General features: G+C 48.1%; 1 long non-coding RNA gene across 1 annotated transcript in view; it reads left to right on the forward strand.

Annotated features, from left to right (window-relative positions):
• The first annotated feature begins 1,220 nt into the window (after nt 1–1,220).
• LOC135178945 (uncharacterized) overlaps nt 1,221–17,023 on the forward strand; it is a 45,719-nt gene continuing 29,916 nt past the window's right edge. The window contains exon 1 of the long non-coding RNA XR_010303795.1: nt 1,221–1,363. This is a non-coding gene — a long non-coding RNA (uncharacterized LOC135178945). The remainder of the gene's footprint in view (nt 1,364–17,023) is intronic.

Genomic DNA, 17,023 nt, shown 5'->3' on the forward strand with positions numbered 1-17,023 from the left:
CTTCTTCTTCTTTGCCAGGTTTTCACCATCCAGAAGGTTTGGAAGCCTTACTGCATTTAAAAACAACCCCAAAGATGAGGATAGAGCTATGCCTTTTATCCCAGCCTGTGTAACCTGGGTGAGTGGAGTTGTCCAAGAGAATTTCCATGCCAAATCTAAGCACTGCATGCGAGAGGTTGTGTACTTAAGTCAGGGCCTCAGTCACCAGCATGGCTAATGGAGAGCCCTGAAGACAAGACAGTAAAGCACAATTTCCAGTAGCAGAGTGCTCTGAATCATCCTCTCTGTGATTTATCACAGCTTTCCAGGAATCATCCTGCACTCCTTGTAATCACCTCCTTTTCCATCTGTACAGAGAGCAAATGGAGACACGTGGTGGTGCACCCTACCAGCATTTCTTCCCCACTGCCACCCTTGGTATTAGAAACTCTGGCTTTGGGATAAACTCATTAATCACAGATTTACAGAGAACCAATGGATTCCTAGTTGTGTTTTCACATACCTGGAAAAAGAGCTCTGGGAGGTGTGAGCTGCCTGGGAATCCATGTGACAGCTTGCATCAGGTAATTAAGAGAGGTCCATTTTGTTGCCTGTCAGTTTTTCCCCAGTGCAGGTTTATGATGCTTTGAGGGGTGTGACTTGTCTGTGACACAGGTCTGAAAGCAGAGATCTGTATGGTCTTGGAGTGCTTGTTTTGAAGTGGAAGGTCAAGGTGGAACCCAGAGAGAGGGCTGAACAATTCTTGCTGGCCTGAATGAGATAATCCATTTGCCATCGCCGTCCAAACATAAAACCGGTGAGAGTTTAAGAGGATCAGGCTGAGGCTGCAAGCAATCTGAAATCTTATCTCAGAGAGGTACAAAAGGCCTCTTCCAATCCAATAGGGCTACCAACCCTGCAAGCTGAATAGTAGCAATTTGGTGTCCTTTTGAGAGCATAGAAATCTGGATTCAGCTCACTGCCTGTGAGCCTGGGTAGTCTATTAAGGGAGAGCGCTCCATGGTTTTAGTTCCACTGTAAAATTAATATAAGCCCTGAGGTTAAATGGTACACATTGTCAGCATGATGACTGCATTAGCTGTAGCTGCTCCAAAAGGAAATTTATTTGAGAGCTGAATTTCCACAGAGTCCAACAGATGAGTCATCAGATAATGTCCAAAGAGATCAATTTTATTTATACTTTCAGAAAATTAATTTTCGCTGTTTTCTAACCCTCAGTGCACGCAAAACAACAGATGGGATTGGAGCTAAGAAATGGAAGTGGACACTCAGAATGTCTTCTGGGGCTTCCTACTGGTTCACTGGTGGGTGTCCTGATCGTAGCCACAGCCCACCCTGCTATCTGCTGTCCTCTCATACTGTGGTGAGTGCCATAAGAAATGCAAAGTTAACAGATCTAGGCAGAAACAAGGATCATTTGATGCAAGTCAGAGTAGCTTCTTTACAGACTTCCCCAAAAAGGCTTTTTACCTCATCTGTCCTGGCACGCAGCCCTTCAAATATGTGACAAGTCACTGTTGTCAGAGAGCAGGAAGCAAGAGAAAAATGCCCACAGATGAGTACAAGACAAGAAAAAATGCATGCAATGAGTGCAGGGCATGAAAAAAACCCTACTGCCAGGTGAGAAACCCCCCTTGTGGCATTAGCAAACTGAGGCTAAAAAGCACAAGGAGCAAACGGGCAACATTCCTACCTCCGCCCTCCTCGGGTCGAGGTAGCCCCACCTGCCGGCACAGAAACCATGGAAAGAGCTCTTCTCCCAGCGCCCTGCCATTACACCTCTGAGCAGCACAGCGCTGGAGGACTTTCACTGCCTGAAGTATTATCTGGAACATCTATTTTGTGTTCAAGTAAGTGCTATATTCAGAACCTGTTTTTATTCTGCCTAAAGTGTACAGCACAGCAGACCTTAGTGTACCCTCTAACTACAGACATGGGCACAGAAGCAGCAGCCTAAAAATAGTTATTACTTTAGAAGCAATAATTTGTTTGAAAGCCATCACCTGCATCCCCAAACAGCAGTGAGTACTAAGGACTCCCTTGTCATCTATAACTACCTCGAGGGAGGCTGTAGCTGGGGCAGTGGTTCTCCTCTGCCAGGCACCCAGGGACAGAACAAGAGGACAGAGTCTCAGATTGTGCCAGGGCAGGTTCAGGCTGGACGTTAGGAAGAAGTTCTTCATGGAGTGATTGGCATCCAAATGGGCTGCCCGGGGAGGTGGTGGAGTCGCCGTCCCTGGAGGTGTTTAAAAGGAGGTTGCGTGAGGCACTTAGTGCCATGGGTTAGTTAATTGGAAGAGTTAGGTGATAGGTTGGACTTGATGATCCTAGATTTACCAACCTGGTTAATTCTGTGATTCTGTGATGTCTGCTGGAGAGAGACCTCCTCGACAGATCCTCTTCTGCAGAAACTGGAAGTTTTTACAAAGCCAGTGGTGAGAAAAGCTAGAACAAACCCAGCACACCGCTAGGTTCTGCAGGTGGACAAATACTACTTGTGAATTCCTCTCAGTTCCTTTGCAGTGCTTTATTTTGTCCCTTGGGAACAAAGTAATTATCAGTAGGAGTAGCAGCGAAGAAGAAAAATAAAACTGTTTATTATTGGACCAGTTGAGCCCAGGGAGATGAAGGCCAAATTGGTTTTTGCTTGTCTGAGTTCGGTTTTGAGTCAGTCTGGATGTGTTTTTACTCAGCAGAGAACTTGACTGAGGGATATGTTATTGTGTGGCTGGGGCCAAGAGAAAGTCATTGGCATAATAAAGCTGCAGATTTTACAATTCCAACGCAGCTGCTCTGTGACTTTTAAGCAACTGTGAAATCACATTGTTGAAACTCTGTTTGTAAGGACTGATGTCTGCATCCATCTTTTTCTCTCCTATTTTTTTATCTCTGGAGAGTTCAACAGAAATCCTTCAGATCAGCAACTGGTGTTTAGCGAGTGCTCACAGAGCTCTGTGTAGAGACAACACCTGCTGACTCTGTTACTCTCGTGTGAGGAGAGAGTGATGTGAACAGCATCCTGAGTGGAATTTCTGACACTAATTCACCACCGGGGTCTGCTCATTTCAGCAGCAGCACTTGCTTGGCTGGCTCTCCAGCTGTGTGCAGTGCCCTGAGCTGACTGGCCTTTCCCTTGCTTTTACAACTCATGGAGTGGCAGGGACTGGAAGTGACCTCTGGAGATCCCCTAGCTCAGCCCTAGGGTCACCCAGAGCAGGTTGCACAGGAGCGTGTCCAGATGAGTTTTGAAAGTCTTCAGAGAAGGAGACTCCACAACCTCTGGGTAGCCTGCTCCAGGGCTCCAGCACCCTCACAGCAAACAAACTGTCCCTTGTTGAAATCTTCTGTCTCCCTGTGTGTACACACTTGTCCTATCACTGGGCACCACTGAAAGAGCCCAGCCCTGTCCTCTTGACCTTCACTCTTCAGCTAGTGATCAGCATTGAGAAGATCCCCTCTCAGTCTGCTTTTTTCCAGGCTAAAGGGCTGAGAGACCTTAGCCCTTCTATGTGAGAGATGTTTCAGTCTCCTCAGCACCACTGTGGCCCTCCATTAGACTCCCTCCAATAGTTCTCCCAGAACTGGGCAGAGTACTCCAGATGTGGCCTCACCAGGGCAGAGAAGAGGGAAAGGAAAACCTCCCTCGACTTCCTAAACTGCTGATGTTCAGACACAGTGTTACACTGTGCCATCAAGAGGACACGTGCCTCATTTAGGACTGTTGCTTACTTCTCGTGGACCCCCACCTGGCTCCCACTTCCTTTCAGGGAGTTGTGGAGAGCAAGAAGATCTCTCAGCCTCCTTTTCTTCAGGCGAAACACGTCCAGGTCCATCAGCTCCTCCTCACAGCCCTGTTCTCCAGATCCTTTACCCTTTTTATTCCCTCCTCTGGACCCACTCCAGCACTTTAATATCCTTGGAGTGAGGGCTCCAAAACCAGTTCCAGTACTCAAGGCAGGGGCTCACCAGGGCTGAGCAAAGGTGGACAATTACCTCCTTGATTCTGCTGATCACTCTGTTGCTGATACAGGCCAGGATGCTCTTTAGCAAATTAAGACTTAAAAGCTAGATTTTGAGTCTGCAACCCAAAAGGTTGCATGTCCGAGTAGGATCCCCTCCTCCTGACAACTAGATGTATCCGTGTCTGGTTGCTCTCAAGGAATTAAGCACATTCTGAGGGCTCAGCTTGCTGCCTTGCCTCTGCAGATGTGTCAAGCCCCATCCCTACAGCTGCAGATGCAGCTGGAGAAGGATGGCTGTTTGCAATAAAAAGAGGCTAGTGATGTGGGAAGCAGAGATGTGAGGCCAGCAAGTTTTGTGTGCTTGCTGGAGGAATGGTGACAAGGAATAGCCTGTCTACACCAAGGGCCACTGCTAAGTTCCAGGGTAGGAGCTAGTTCTTGTGGTGCTTTACCCTTAAGACTGAGAAGACCAATAGGTCAGGAGTCCTGTGGAAAACAGGGAAACTACTTCAGAGATTCCCGTATGTTTTGTTTGGCTTTTGAGCTTTGCCGAGAGCCTCAAAGAAGGAGTCCGGCAGCTGCTGCTGTGACAGACGAATGAGATGTAGAGGAGGCCCTGGAGAGACAAGGGAAATATGGCAGAGCATTTGAACTGGAGACAGCAAGTCTGTGACACGTTTGAGAAAGGAGAGTGGCTCCAGAGAAACCTAGCAAAGAGGCTGTGACACACCTCCACCAGTGTCTGCTGGGTGAAAACAGGGAGGGCAGCGTCGGGAGGGTGTACGTGGCTCATACCAACATGATGGGCGAAGCTGGAATCCGAGAGCACTCTGCCCTCCGTGCATTATCAATGCCTCATCTGCACAGTGTGGTGCTTGATCTGCGAATGTTTTGCAAGCCTCGGAGCTTTGATACAGTGCCATAAATGACTAATTATTGTCAGAAAGAGTTCCTCCAAAACTCTAGGGGCATGCTGGAATTCAGCTGCTTGCCTCTGGCCTTGGACGCGAGTTTCTGTCTTCTGCTTGCGTCTAAGCTGCTGGCTGTGGAAAGACCCCCAGGTTATACACCTTGAGACACAGGTAGCAAAACTGATCCTAGACTTGAGCCAAGGACATGAACTATAATCTCTCTTTTTGCAATGCCCTGATGCTGTGTAGCTGCCACACAGCACAGCACAAACAAAAAAGCAGGTATTGAGTTCTCTCTGCAGAAGGGCTTTTGAGAGAGCCAGGAAGAGATCAGCAGGGTGGCTTGGGCTGGAGCTGCACAGCAGGGACTCACTGCAGAGTGGGTAAGGAGCACCTTTAAACCTGCCCACTATAACAAGAATGGATTCCTATTTCTTGCCTTCCTGTTCAGCAGAAACAGGAAGAAATCAGTAAGTAGGAAGGTTCTGAGACTGCAAGGTTATAAAATGGCAGAACTTAACTATCCAGCAGAAGAGAGGATCTGATAAGTTGATATACTTTTGAGTTTACAGAACACAAGGTGAAGTTTGCTTTCCACGGAACAAAGGGAAGTTGTTTTACTAATGGGAACTTGGCTGCTCTGGTTCCTTCTTGGCTTCTGTTGTTGGGTGGGTTTGGTGCTCTCTTCTTTTGTTTTAGTTTGCTTTTTCTTGGCTTTTGTTTCTTACTGATTTTTGTTTCTTCTCTTGGCCTTTCTTTTTCTTCTTACACCTTGAATACCGCATTCAGTTTTGGGTCTCCCACTACAAGAAAGACATTGGGGAGCTGGAGCATGTCCAACTAAGTCCACCAGCAGCTGAGCTGGTGAGGGGCTTTGAACACAAGTCTTATGAGTACTGTGATACTGTAATAGCTGAAGGATCTGGGGTTCTTTAGCCTTCAGAAGAGGAGGCTGAGGGAAGACCTTTTCACAGGCAGTTCTACAACTACCTGAAAGGAGGTTGGAGCAGGGTGAGTGTGTTAGTCTCTTCTCACACGCAGCAAGGAAACAGCCTCAAGTTGTACCAGGGAAGGTTCAGAAAGGGTTCTCGAGCATTGGAACAGGCTGCCCAGGGAGTCACCATGCCTGGAGGTATTTAAGAGCCTTGTGGATGCAGTGTTGATGGATGTGGTTTAGCAGAAGAGGCTTAGCAGCAGCTGTGGGACTATGGGCTCTAGGTGAGTGGTTGGACTTGATGACCTCAAAGGTCACTTCCAGCCTCAATAGTTCTGTAATCCTGTGAGCCTCCACTTGCTTTATTCTATTCCAGCAACTTGGTGCAAGAATTGAGAGAGCAGGAACACAGCACTGATGTGATTGTAAAATGCTCATTTTGGAAAGCAATAAATCCAAATCTCTTTTAAGAAGCGAGGAAAGACTTGATAGCCTACATATTTATAACTGAAAGCTGCTCAGAAAGGAATTGACTTTTTTGTTTGCTCTAAATTGTGCTAATCCCAAGACAAAAATTCTTCCTCTGTTCAAGGAAGTAATAAATCCATCCATCAGCAACCAGGAAATTGCCAATAGGAAATAAAAGATAAGAACCCTCTGCTGAAAATAAAGGTTTGTTAAATATAGAGAGGTAAAACTGGTAGCACAGAAAGCAGAGTCCAAAATATCTCCTGGCTTGTTTGGGTTTTTTTCCCTTTTCCTTAACTAAAGCAGCTCACAGTGTCCTCTTCAACCATGGAGTTTTGATCTCTGATTGTCTTGTGTAATGTCTTAATCCTTCAGTGAAGTTTCAGTGGGCCCCTGTAAAAAACTGAACCCCGTAGCTGGGCCAGAGTTTAATCCATGAACTCAAATGGATCTGATTCTGCCTCAAGCATGTCTGCAATGGGCTGCAGCATGGTTCCTGCATTGATATCACATTGCCTGTTGCAGTTAGTCCAGACTCACTGGAGGCTTACATCCAAACCTGACTCACTGTAGGTCTTCCATTCGTATCTGATCTGCTTCCAGATCTGATGTCAGTGGAAGCAGTGTATACTCTACACTGCTGCTCTCCAGCTTGGCCTCCCTCCAGAAACTTCATGTTTTTCTTCAGCTGCACCAGTGCCTTTGAGCAAAAAGGGAACGACATCCATATGGTGGGGGATCAAAGCAGAGTCAGTGTTTCCAGTGAAAAAGTGCATGCAGGAATATGGGGAAAGGGTCCCTGTCCTGGAACCACAGGCTTTGCTCTCCCAGCTTCTGAGGCTGTTGTCTATGCTGCATTTTCTAGAGAGACAGAAGCAGAAAGACTCCTGGACTTGGCCGTGGTTTTCTTTTGCCTGCTAGATGTGAATGATGCAAGTGAACCAGGTCATTTATGGCTTTTTTGCCTTTGCTGGCAAATTAAAGAAGAGAATTTGGCTCTAAACCTGTCCATAAAGTCTTATTTACAGCAAGTGAAAGAGTAGCTAACTTAGAGCACTGGTGGTGAAGAGAGCTAGGAACTTACTGCTGTGTGAACAGGGCTCTAAGGAGCCTTTTGAGGAGTAATTTGTGTTAGTCTTGTCCTATCACTTGTTACTAGGGAGAAGAGCCCAATCCCTACCTCACTGTAACCTCCTTTCAGGGAGTTTACAGAGAAATGAGGTCTCCCCTCAGCCTTCTTTTCTCCAGACTAAACACCCCCAGGTCCTGCAGTGGCTCCTCACCAGCCCTGCTCTCTACAGACCCTTCCCCAGCTGCATTGCCTTTCTCCGGACCTGCTCCAGCACCAAAACGTTTTTGTTGCAGTGAGGGTCCCAAAACTGAACCCACTGTGGTCCCATTCGTGCTGAGTAGAGAGGAGCAATCACTTTTCCTGGTCCTGTTGGTCACAGCATTGCTGATCCAGGCCAGGATGCCGCTGGCCTGGGCACTCCATGCTGATGTTCATCTGGCTGCTGCCCATCAACACCTCCAGCACCATGGAGCGCTGAGCAGGGAAAACCACTGCTGCAGGTCCTGTGCCTTCTGCTCTGTCTGCAGGCATGGTCAAGAGCACTTCCCAGGTAATTGTCACAGCTCTCTGGAGCATTTCCTTGCACTGCTGTGCAGAAAAGCCACTCAGGAGAGGGCTTTTATTTTATTTTATTTATTACATCTAAACACAACAAGAAAATGTCACAAGTCTGTGGGTCTGGCTGTTCCCCAGTCATGTGTCAGCTGAATTACATTACCACAACATTCCAGACATTAAATTGAAGACAGTAGGAACAAGTATAGTTGACATCTGTGCAAAATTTAAGGCTAAGGAACTTGCAGTGGTTTCTTTAATCCCAGCCAAATTACGGCTTTTACCACACTCTTCCTGCTAGAGTGCCAATTCCCCCTCCCCACCGCCCCAGCACATTCACAAGATCACAGCCACGCAGCTGCAAGGCATCCTGTGCTGTTCCTGTGTGGGCTGGCCATGCCACCAGTCACACTGTGGAGAAGGTGCCACCTTGTCTCTGGCTGCTCAGGGGTTGCTGTGACCAGGAGTGGGCAGTGCCTGCAGGAGGAAGCTCTGCTCTGCCAGGAACACCTTTCCATTTTGTTGGTTTTGCCCAACACAGGGAAGAAATCAGTAAGAGTTCAGTTTTCTTGCTGGGAGGAGTATGTAGCACTGGCACATGGTATCCAGGGAGACTGAAACCTGCAGCCTTGAGGCTGCTCAAGACTTGCCTTGGCACAGCCATGCTAACCTGAGCTGCTGTCACAGGCAGGGCCTTGCACTACATCACCTTCAAGGTTCCCCTCCAGTAAGCATTTGTAATGCTTACTGCTCCATCCCTGGGGAAGAAGGGCAGTGGCCACGGCTAGCGGCAGAGTAAGGACTGCAAGTACTTACAGCCCTGTAACAGTGACAGACGAGTTAAAGGTAACAGAGAAAACACAATTCCCCTCCCAGCTGCCAGAGTGCCCAGGAGGGGCTCCCAACCACCCTTCCACCTTCTTTCCACCCTCCCCTATCCCAGAACCTGCCTTACATGCCAGGTGAGTCAGAAGAATCAGCAAGGGGGGTGAGGAGCAGAATGGTTAGTTGGGTTACACAGATCCAGGCAGGAGCAGTCAATACAGCAGAAGCCAGGGAGAGACTCCCTTATTTCTGTGTTCCTGTTTTTATACATCTCAGCAAACCTGTGAGTGGCATAAGCAGCATCACCATTGTTCCATTTTGATTCATTTTTGCCGCCTATAATCTAATTTCTCTCACTAAAATATTCCAATTAGCTCCAAACCAGCACAGCTGCCCAGAGAGGTTGTGGAGTCTCCTCCTCTAGAGGCTTTCATGATCCAGGTATTGCAAAAAAAGGGATTATATTTCATGTCACTGACTCAAGTCTAGGATAAAAATTGCTACCTGTGTCTAAAGGTGTAGAATCTGGGGGTCTTTCCACAGCCAGAAGCTTAGACATTGTGATCCTGGGCAGCCCGACATAGGTGGCCCTCCTGTTGCAAGGCAGTTGGACTAGATGATCTCCAGAGGTCTTTTCCAGTCCTCCCCAGGGCTCCTTTCTGCAGCATGCCTGCGACACAGGCTGGCCCACAGGGGACTGAGCCAGGCTGCCTGGTGATTGCCTGCAGCCCTTGTTTTCCTCCCTGTTTGTTCAGCTGTGAGTATATTTGGGAATGCACTGGTGGTGGATGAGTTGCTTTGACATTGCAGAAGGAGGAGTGTGGTGAAGGCAGTGTGCTTTCCAAACGGGCTGATTGATGCCATTCTTCTTTCCTCTTAATAGAAACAATCCTCCGTGGCTTTGAGATGGCTTTAACCACACAGGGCAGGAAAAAACAAACAGCAAAGAGCTCCATTTGGGCTTGGTATATCTAAATATAGGCAGGGCTTTCTGTGGGGTTGGCAGGCAAAGGTGAGTAGAATGTTGTGCATGTCAGAAGAAACATCATTCCTCTCCCTCTGGTATTTCCACCCAGAGCTCTCTTGGTATGGAAAAGCTGGAATTTCACATCTTCTTTTCCCCAGGGGGAAAGGAAGGAAGTAACTCAAGCAAACATTGATGCTCTCCACCACAGAGAAATGGATACTGTGCATAGAAAAATATCCAAGTGCTGGTAGGAACAAACTTCTCAGCTCTAAATATCAGCTCAATCTCAATTCTAAACCTAAAAATCCATTTCAATCAGTTTCAGATCTAAATACCAGTTCAATCAGTTCACTTTTGGTTGTATTTGGAGGCTCTGAGGCCCAGAAATGAAAGCTGGGAGGGTACTCCACTGGTTTCAAAACCTGAAGGCAGGTCCTGCTGTGTAGGCTTAGAAGACCTGGCTGGCAAGGACTGCACACTGCAGTGAGAGCAAGGCAGATTGTCTCCTCATCTTATTTCTGCTGAGCACCAACCGGCCTTTGATGTGTCCCTCTGTGTTGTCCTTCAGAGCTCAATGTCATTAGGGCTGTCCTATCTGTTAAGCAGTGGATGATGATGGGACAGGAGCATCTTCTTGTGGTTTCTATAGTTCATTTCCCGGGCAACCTACTCTAGGTAAAACTGCTCTGGTAAGGAGGTTGGACCACATAATCCCCAGAGGTCCATTCCAAGCCCTATCAATCTGTCACTGTTCTTTATAGAAGAAAATTGATTTGGGAGCTCTGCTTCTCAGGTTGCAAGCTAGTGGGGTTGTATGTGATCCCTAGGACAAGGAGGCAACAGTTGCTCTTGGAGGCCAAGTAGACTGTGAGGGATACCCTGGCCTTGATTCTTCCCCACCTACTCGGCTCACATTTGCAAGTGAAACCAGATACTGGTGCTCTGGCAACTGCCACACTGACTGAGCAGTGGATGTCTTTATTGGTCAGGTAAGGCTCTTAGCTTGGGAAGGGAGTCAGGAGACCTCCCCTCTCCTGGGCTTGAAGGGGAGAGTAGAAATTAGAGCACGTGTAGGACTCCATCATGTCTGTCAGACATTTGTTAGGTGCTGACAACCTGCATAGCACTGCAAGGTAGAAATGTGAGCTACCACCATCTCCTGAGATGTCTTCTCTTCGTGGTCCAGGCCTCAGCTTGAGGGCAAGTGAGTTTTTAATGAAGTGTGTGGGGAATGCCCCATGAGAGAGTCTGTGCACATTTGTTCCCTGTGAGCTATCAGAGCTGGGGAATGAGATGTCATGTTTTATTTCTCCTTCCCTGTCCTTTTTGTTTTGATTGCCATTCATATACGACTTTTGAACTGCTGCAATGAGACTCAAATGTAAAGCCCAACTGTTTTTACCATCAGCCAGGTATCTGATGTCTTCTTGGCAATCTCAGATCCAGAAAGCAATGAGTAAATTGCCATCATCCAGTGCATAAAGCAGCATCTGGGTACACACAGCACAGATGTGCCCTTTCATTCCACTAGCATAGACTGCCTGCAGAATACCTCACTCAGGATGCACTTCCAGGGTTCAGAACACATGTGGCTTTGGGCTGATTTTGCTAACACCTGCTTTCAGTTGTGACTGTTTGGAGATGCTGCTCTAGACTGGAGGGCTCTTCTTCTGCATGCTGCAGTTGTACAGTCCTTCCAGAGACCATTTTGCCCCTGCCAGACTGAGATGGCTTTGATGTAAATTGGCTCAATACAAATATTTATTAAAACAACAGTCAACAATCTGCTCCTCCTAGCATGCATTAGAGTGAAAGCACATCTTATCATGTTACAAAAAAGAAAACTCCTGCAATAAAAAGGTTTATAAAGGAGTAAGAGTAAACAATCTGCTCAGTCAGGCAGCCCTAGCTAGTTAGGTGTGTAATTACAGGAGTGACACAATGTCTATGCAAGTGTCTTTGAGAACAACAATAAAGTGCAATGTGTTTCCCACCAGGAAAGATTTACTGAAGTAAACTTACTCCAAGCCCAGCCCAACAGAGGAGTGAACAGGGAGAGGCTTTCCCTAGCACACAGGCAGAAGGGCAGTGAGGCAAGGCTATGTGATGCCAGGCTGCAGCAGCATCTGGAAGGTTTCTGCTAGGTCTCATCTTGCTTTTGCTGTGTTCTGAGTACTTGTGAGTGTAAAAGCTGTGCCACCCAAGGCTCTGGTGTGCCAGGTGAACACAAAGTTGAAAAGCTGAGAGGATGCCTGCTTCATTTACTGCTTGGGAATGTCCCCTTTTGCCACTGCCTCCAGTCCACTCTCTGTATCTTGTTGATAGAATCATAGATTTGTAAGGTTGGAAAAGTTCTCTAAATTATCAAGTGCTATGTTCAGGACTGTGCTCATTACCTCTTCCTCTGTCACTGAGTGCCACTGCAAAGAGCACATTCCCACCCTCCTGACACCAGCTCTTTAAGTATTTATAAGCATTGAGAAGATCCCCCAATAGGCTTCTGTACTCTAGGCTAGAGAACCCCAAATCCCTCACCCTTTCCTCATACAAGAGGTGTTCCAGTCTCCTAATCTCCTTTGCAGCCCTTTGCTGTGCCCTCTCAAGCAGTTCCCTGCTCTTGAACTGTGGTGCTCAGAACTGGACACTCAACATGCACAGCAGATTCCTCCTCTTTGCATCAGTTCCTTCCTCTTTATAGCACCCTTTTCTCTCTGACCTTCACGTTGTGACAGGCCCCTGCAGCAGTGCCTTATGATGTCAGAGAGAGAGGCTTCTGGCTGGGTGAGCAGGAGAGTGTTTAAAAGGCAACTTTATATATACAGATTCTGACTGCACAGTCACAGCTGGCTTCAAAAGAGAAGAGAAAGGCTGCTCTGTACTTTGACTTGCAGTTTCCCTTCTGTTGATTTGAGGGGTGACCTTCTGCACCTATTCTGTGCAAGAGTTCATGCTGGAGCATGTCCAGAGAAGGACAATAAAGCTGGTGAAGGGTCTGCAGAACAGGTCTGGTGAGGAGCAGCTGAGGGACTTGGGGCTGTTCAGGCTGGAGGAAAAAATGCTGAAAGGAAACCTTCTTGCACAGTGCAGTTACCTGGCAGTAGGTGCCTCGGTCTGTTCTCCCAAGAAATTGGCAACAGCACATGGGGAAATGGCCCCAGGTTGCCCCAGGTTGCACCAGGGGAGGTTTAGGCTGGATATTAGGAAGGAAATTATTTCCTGCAAGAGTGGTCAGGCATTGGAAGAGGCTGTCCAGGGAGGTGGTGGAGTCCCCATCCCTGGAGGTGTTAAGAGATGTGTAGACATGGCACATGTAGACATGGCTTAGTGAGCCTGGTGGCGTTGGGCTGATGATTGGATTTGATGGTCTTAGACACCTATCCAACCTTAATGACTCTCTGAGTTTATGACAGCAGAGCATCTGTCCCTGGAGCATCAGGTCCTGACTGAGCAGCCTGTTGTCCACAGCCTCTCAGCAGGCTGGAACTGGCCAGCTGCTTTAACACGACAGCCGAGACAACTTGGGTCACATTAGTGGCCTGCGCCCAGTCCAGTTACTTCCCTGCACTGCAGGACCTGTCTAACACAGACACCTGAGCTGGAGCCAGTGGTGCTTGCAGAGAGTAGCAACCACTCTCAACGGGTGCTGACCCCAGGAGGGGGCAGGAGAAGCACCGCATCCCTCCAGGCCTTCAGCTGCACCCCACTCGTACCTGGCTCTATTCGCCAGTACGCACTGCCTTACACCCTTGTCCCGGGGTGGCCCAAGGTGACTTCCTGGCAGCGCTGGTACAGCTGCACGGGGCTGCCTCAAGGGTGCCCTTCAGTTGCAGGTGGAAGTGGAAGATGGGCTCTAGAGTCAGTAATCTCAGGTGAGAGCTCTGAAGACTTGTGTTCAAGGCCATCCCAAGCCAAGTGGCAGCACTCTGCTGCTGCAGAGCACAGGTTTTCTCCTCTTACACAGCCACTTAGCCCTGTCCTGCTGCTACTGAGGCCTGAGCTGTGCTGTTCTGCAGATCACAACTGTTTTGAAGTTTTCTGGACAGGATTTTGGGTTTCCCTTTTCACTGTGTTACTTGTATTACGTTAAGGTAGCAGATTGGTAGGAATATTTATGGCCCTGTCATGATGAATTTCCTGGCTGTGGTAGAGCCTCTAACCACTGAGGAGCCTGGAAAGTAACTGATTCAAAGGATGAGGGTGGGAGGCTTAGTGGTGTTAGAACACTGATTTTGAAAACTCATTTTTACCTGGGGTAATCACTCATAAATTGTTACCCTTCCTCCTTAAAAAAAACTAATTTGCCCTCCTTTTTATTTTGTATCATTCCTTAGGATGCCCCAAAGTTTTCCCAGGGGATGCTGGAAACATCAGCATAGTGTTTGCTTTAAGTTATGCAAGGAATTGGACACGCTTAGAATTAATCCAGACTTGAACAGATGTCAAGAATCACTTGAAGCATTTTTAAGTCCATGCAGATCAGGGTTAGTAGGGACCTTGGTGTGAACAGCCAAAAAGTCTTCACTCTTTGCCCACTGACATCTAGTGGGAAAGAGGACTCCAAATTGCTATGGACTGAAGAGATACAAATGTGCAAATCCAGGCTGCGAAGGACAAACTGAGCAGCCAAGGGTGGGCACTTCTGTAACTAGCAATGACACAAGGGGTTTTCACCCAGGGACAGGGCTGGGTGTGCAGCAGAAACTAAGATCCAGCAAATCAGCTGCTGGTTTGACATTCAGAGACAGCAAAGGTATCCCAAAATACCTACAGGTGCCTATCACACTCTCAGACCCTTGGCTTCAGGGTGTGTGTCACACCTGGGCTACAGGTTCTGCTCTTCCTGTTGCCAGGTCACTTGCTGTAGGACTGTGATTTTCTCCAAAGTAGGCTGGACACAGGATGCTGACCTCCACACTTCAGTCAGGGGAGAAAGGCTTTCAAGCCAGCTATGTTTGCATTCAGGTCCTGGAGATGAGCAGTACAGAGGTCTGTGTCACAGGATCAGGACTGACAGGGGTTGGAAGGGACCTCTGGAATCGTCTAGTCCAACCCTGCTGCTGAAGCAGGATCACCTAGAGCAGGTTACACAGGATTGCAATGTCCAGGCACATTCTGAAGTCTCCAGAGAATGAAAGCCCACACCACCCTGTTCCAGTGCCTCAGCACCCTCAAGGTGCAGAAGTCCCAGTGAAAATGCAGACCCCAGTGGGGCAGTGGTGTGAACTCACAGGGTCACTGCCGCCAGCCAGTGCCAGCTTACCCTGTGCTGTGGTGGTCTGGGAGCCCTTGGGCCCCCAGCCTGCATCCACTCAAGTTGTGACTCCTCCTAAATGAACTGTGGGAAAGTTAAATGACTTTTGGGGCACGTAAGGAGACTGTGGAAAAACGTTGGAGGGCTGTCAGCACTTGCATGATTTAAGCAAAATCCTCTCAGCAGAGCGAGTGCTCACAGTCTGGGGGGAAATCTTGCCTGGAGCTGTGTGCAAGCCAACCAACTTAGACTGAAAGGACCAAATTAACCTTGGGTAAGAGGTTTTTGTGCATGGATGGATAGTGGATTAAAGGAGATGTCCAAGTGAGAGCCCAGGCTAAGCGAGGGGCAGGAGCAGCCTTGGCTGTGCACCTGCTCAGCTCAGCCCTGCTTCCTCCTCACCTTACACATCTGGCCTCGGGGCTGTGGTGGTGCAGGTGGCCTCAGAGCCACCGGCTGCAGTGTCATCTCCTCTCCTCACATACCTTCCAGGGCTGCTGGTGAAGCTCAACACAAAGCTGGGCTTGTGGTTTAAAGTTTCTTTCCTGAGAGCTAGTAGCTGCTTTCTGCTGTTTTTTAAGCCACATTCAACAGGCAGATAGGAGACCTCCTGCCACATCCTGGCATGTGGCCACTTCGGTTGTGGCCCTCCAGATGCTTGCTGCAAGCCCAAATGCCCACTTGCATTCTCTTGAGACCTTCAAAACTGGCTTGGAGGTGCTCCTGTGCAACCTGAGCTAGGCGAAGCTGCTTTAGCAGGGAGGATGTGTGAGGTGACCTCCAGAGCTCTCTTCCAACCCCCAGCACTCTCAGGCTCTGTGGGAGCAGAGATCAAGCCAAGGAAGAAGGGTGACACCACATCCAAGAGGCATGTTCCTGCATCCAAGAGGCCTTCAAGATGATTGAGGCCAAGACAGAGAGGATGAAGATGACTTATGGCATCTGGAAGCATCTGCAGGGCCAGCAGCGGCTGCTGCACATTGGCTCCACACTGACACAGTGCCAGTGACCGCCTGACAGACTGAGATAAGCCTGTCCCTTGTCAAGATGCTTCCAGCCTACTGAGAGTGTAAAGTCAAAGGCTGTCTAGAGACACTGCCCAGTGCTGTTAGTGCCTTGGCAAATGGCACACACATGGAAAGGGCAGCAGCCGGTGTGCATATGCAGAGCAGGAATTACAGGCAGCATAACTAAATCACTAGGCCTTTAAGACTCAAAATAACCTTGAAGCTGCCTTAGCCTATTTCCTTCAGGGTTCCTTTTGTGTACCCATGAAAAAGGAGAAGCTGACTTACTGTTGTGCTCTGCACCCTCCTGCAGTGCCAGAATGGTCTTGCAGTCGAAGTCCTGCAGTACCGGGCTCAGGTGACTTTGAAGTTGAAATTTGGGTCCAGCCTGCTGTGTAATGAGCACAGATCAGGGAATCACAAAGACACTTAGGACCGTTTTTTGATTCTCTGAGTTTGGCTGGAAACAAAGTGGATTAGAGCAGGACCTCCAGTCTGCTCTCATTATTGCCCTGGAAATATTTCCCTGTGACTTTGCAGACAGCAAACATGACACAAGACCCACCCCATTACACTGATGTTTTGAGTTGGCCTCATGAGCAAACCTGGCGCTTGCCATGCTGTAGAAGAAAAGGCAGCAAAGCTCTTTAGAGCAGTTCCACCTCACATACCAAGCAGCAACCTGAAATGAATATCAGAATAAATGCATTTACGCTCTGTAACCAGCAGCTGGAGTTAATAATGAGTGAGCTTTGGTGTTAATTACATCTAAAGCTTGGGCTATTCATTTTTTAGGTTTAGAACAAGCTCCCTGAGGTTTCTGTGACCAGGGTTTCATAGCCACCACCACTGGAAACACTGTGGATCCCTAGCAAGTTAGTTAGAGGAGCAAAATAGTCACCTTGCAGGAATACACCCAAGTAAATCCAAAATGTAGGATTTGCTCAGTCATGGCAGATCTCCTCTCTCCTAACTCCTATAGATTGCAGGCAGTGGGAATCACTAGGAAGAGTTTGAATATTCAGAGGGGGAAGGCAATTACAAGATAAATAGTTGCAATGCCTTTGGTTT

Source organism: Pogoniulus pusillus, chromosome 10 (genome assembly GCF_015220805.1).
Source record: "Pogoniulus pusillus isolate bPogPus1 chromosome 10, bPogPus1.pri, whole genome shotgun sequence".
NCBI classification, from domain to species: Eukaryota; Metazoa; Chordata; class Aves; order Piciformes; family Lybiidae; genus Pogoniulus; species Pogoniulus pusillus.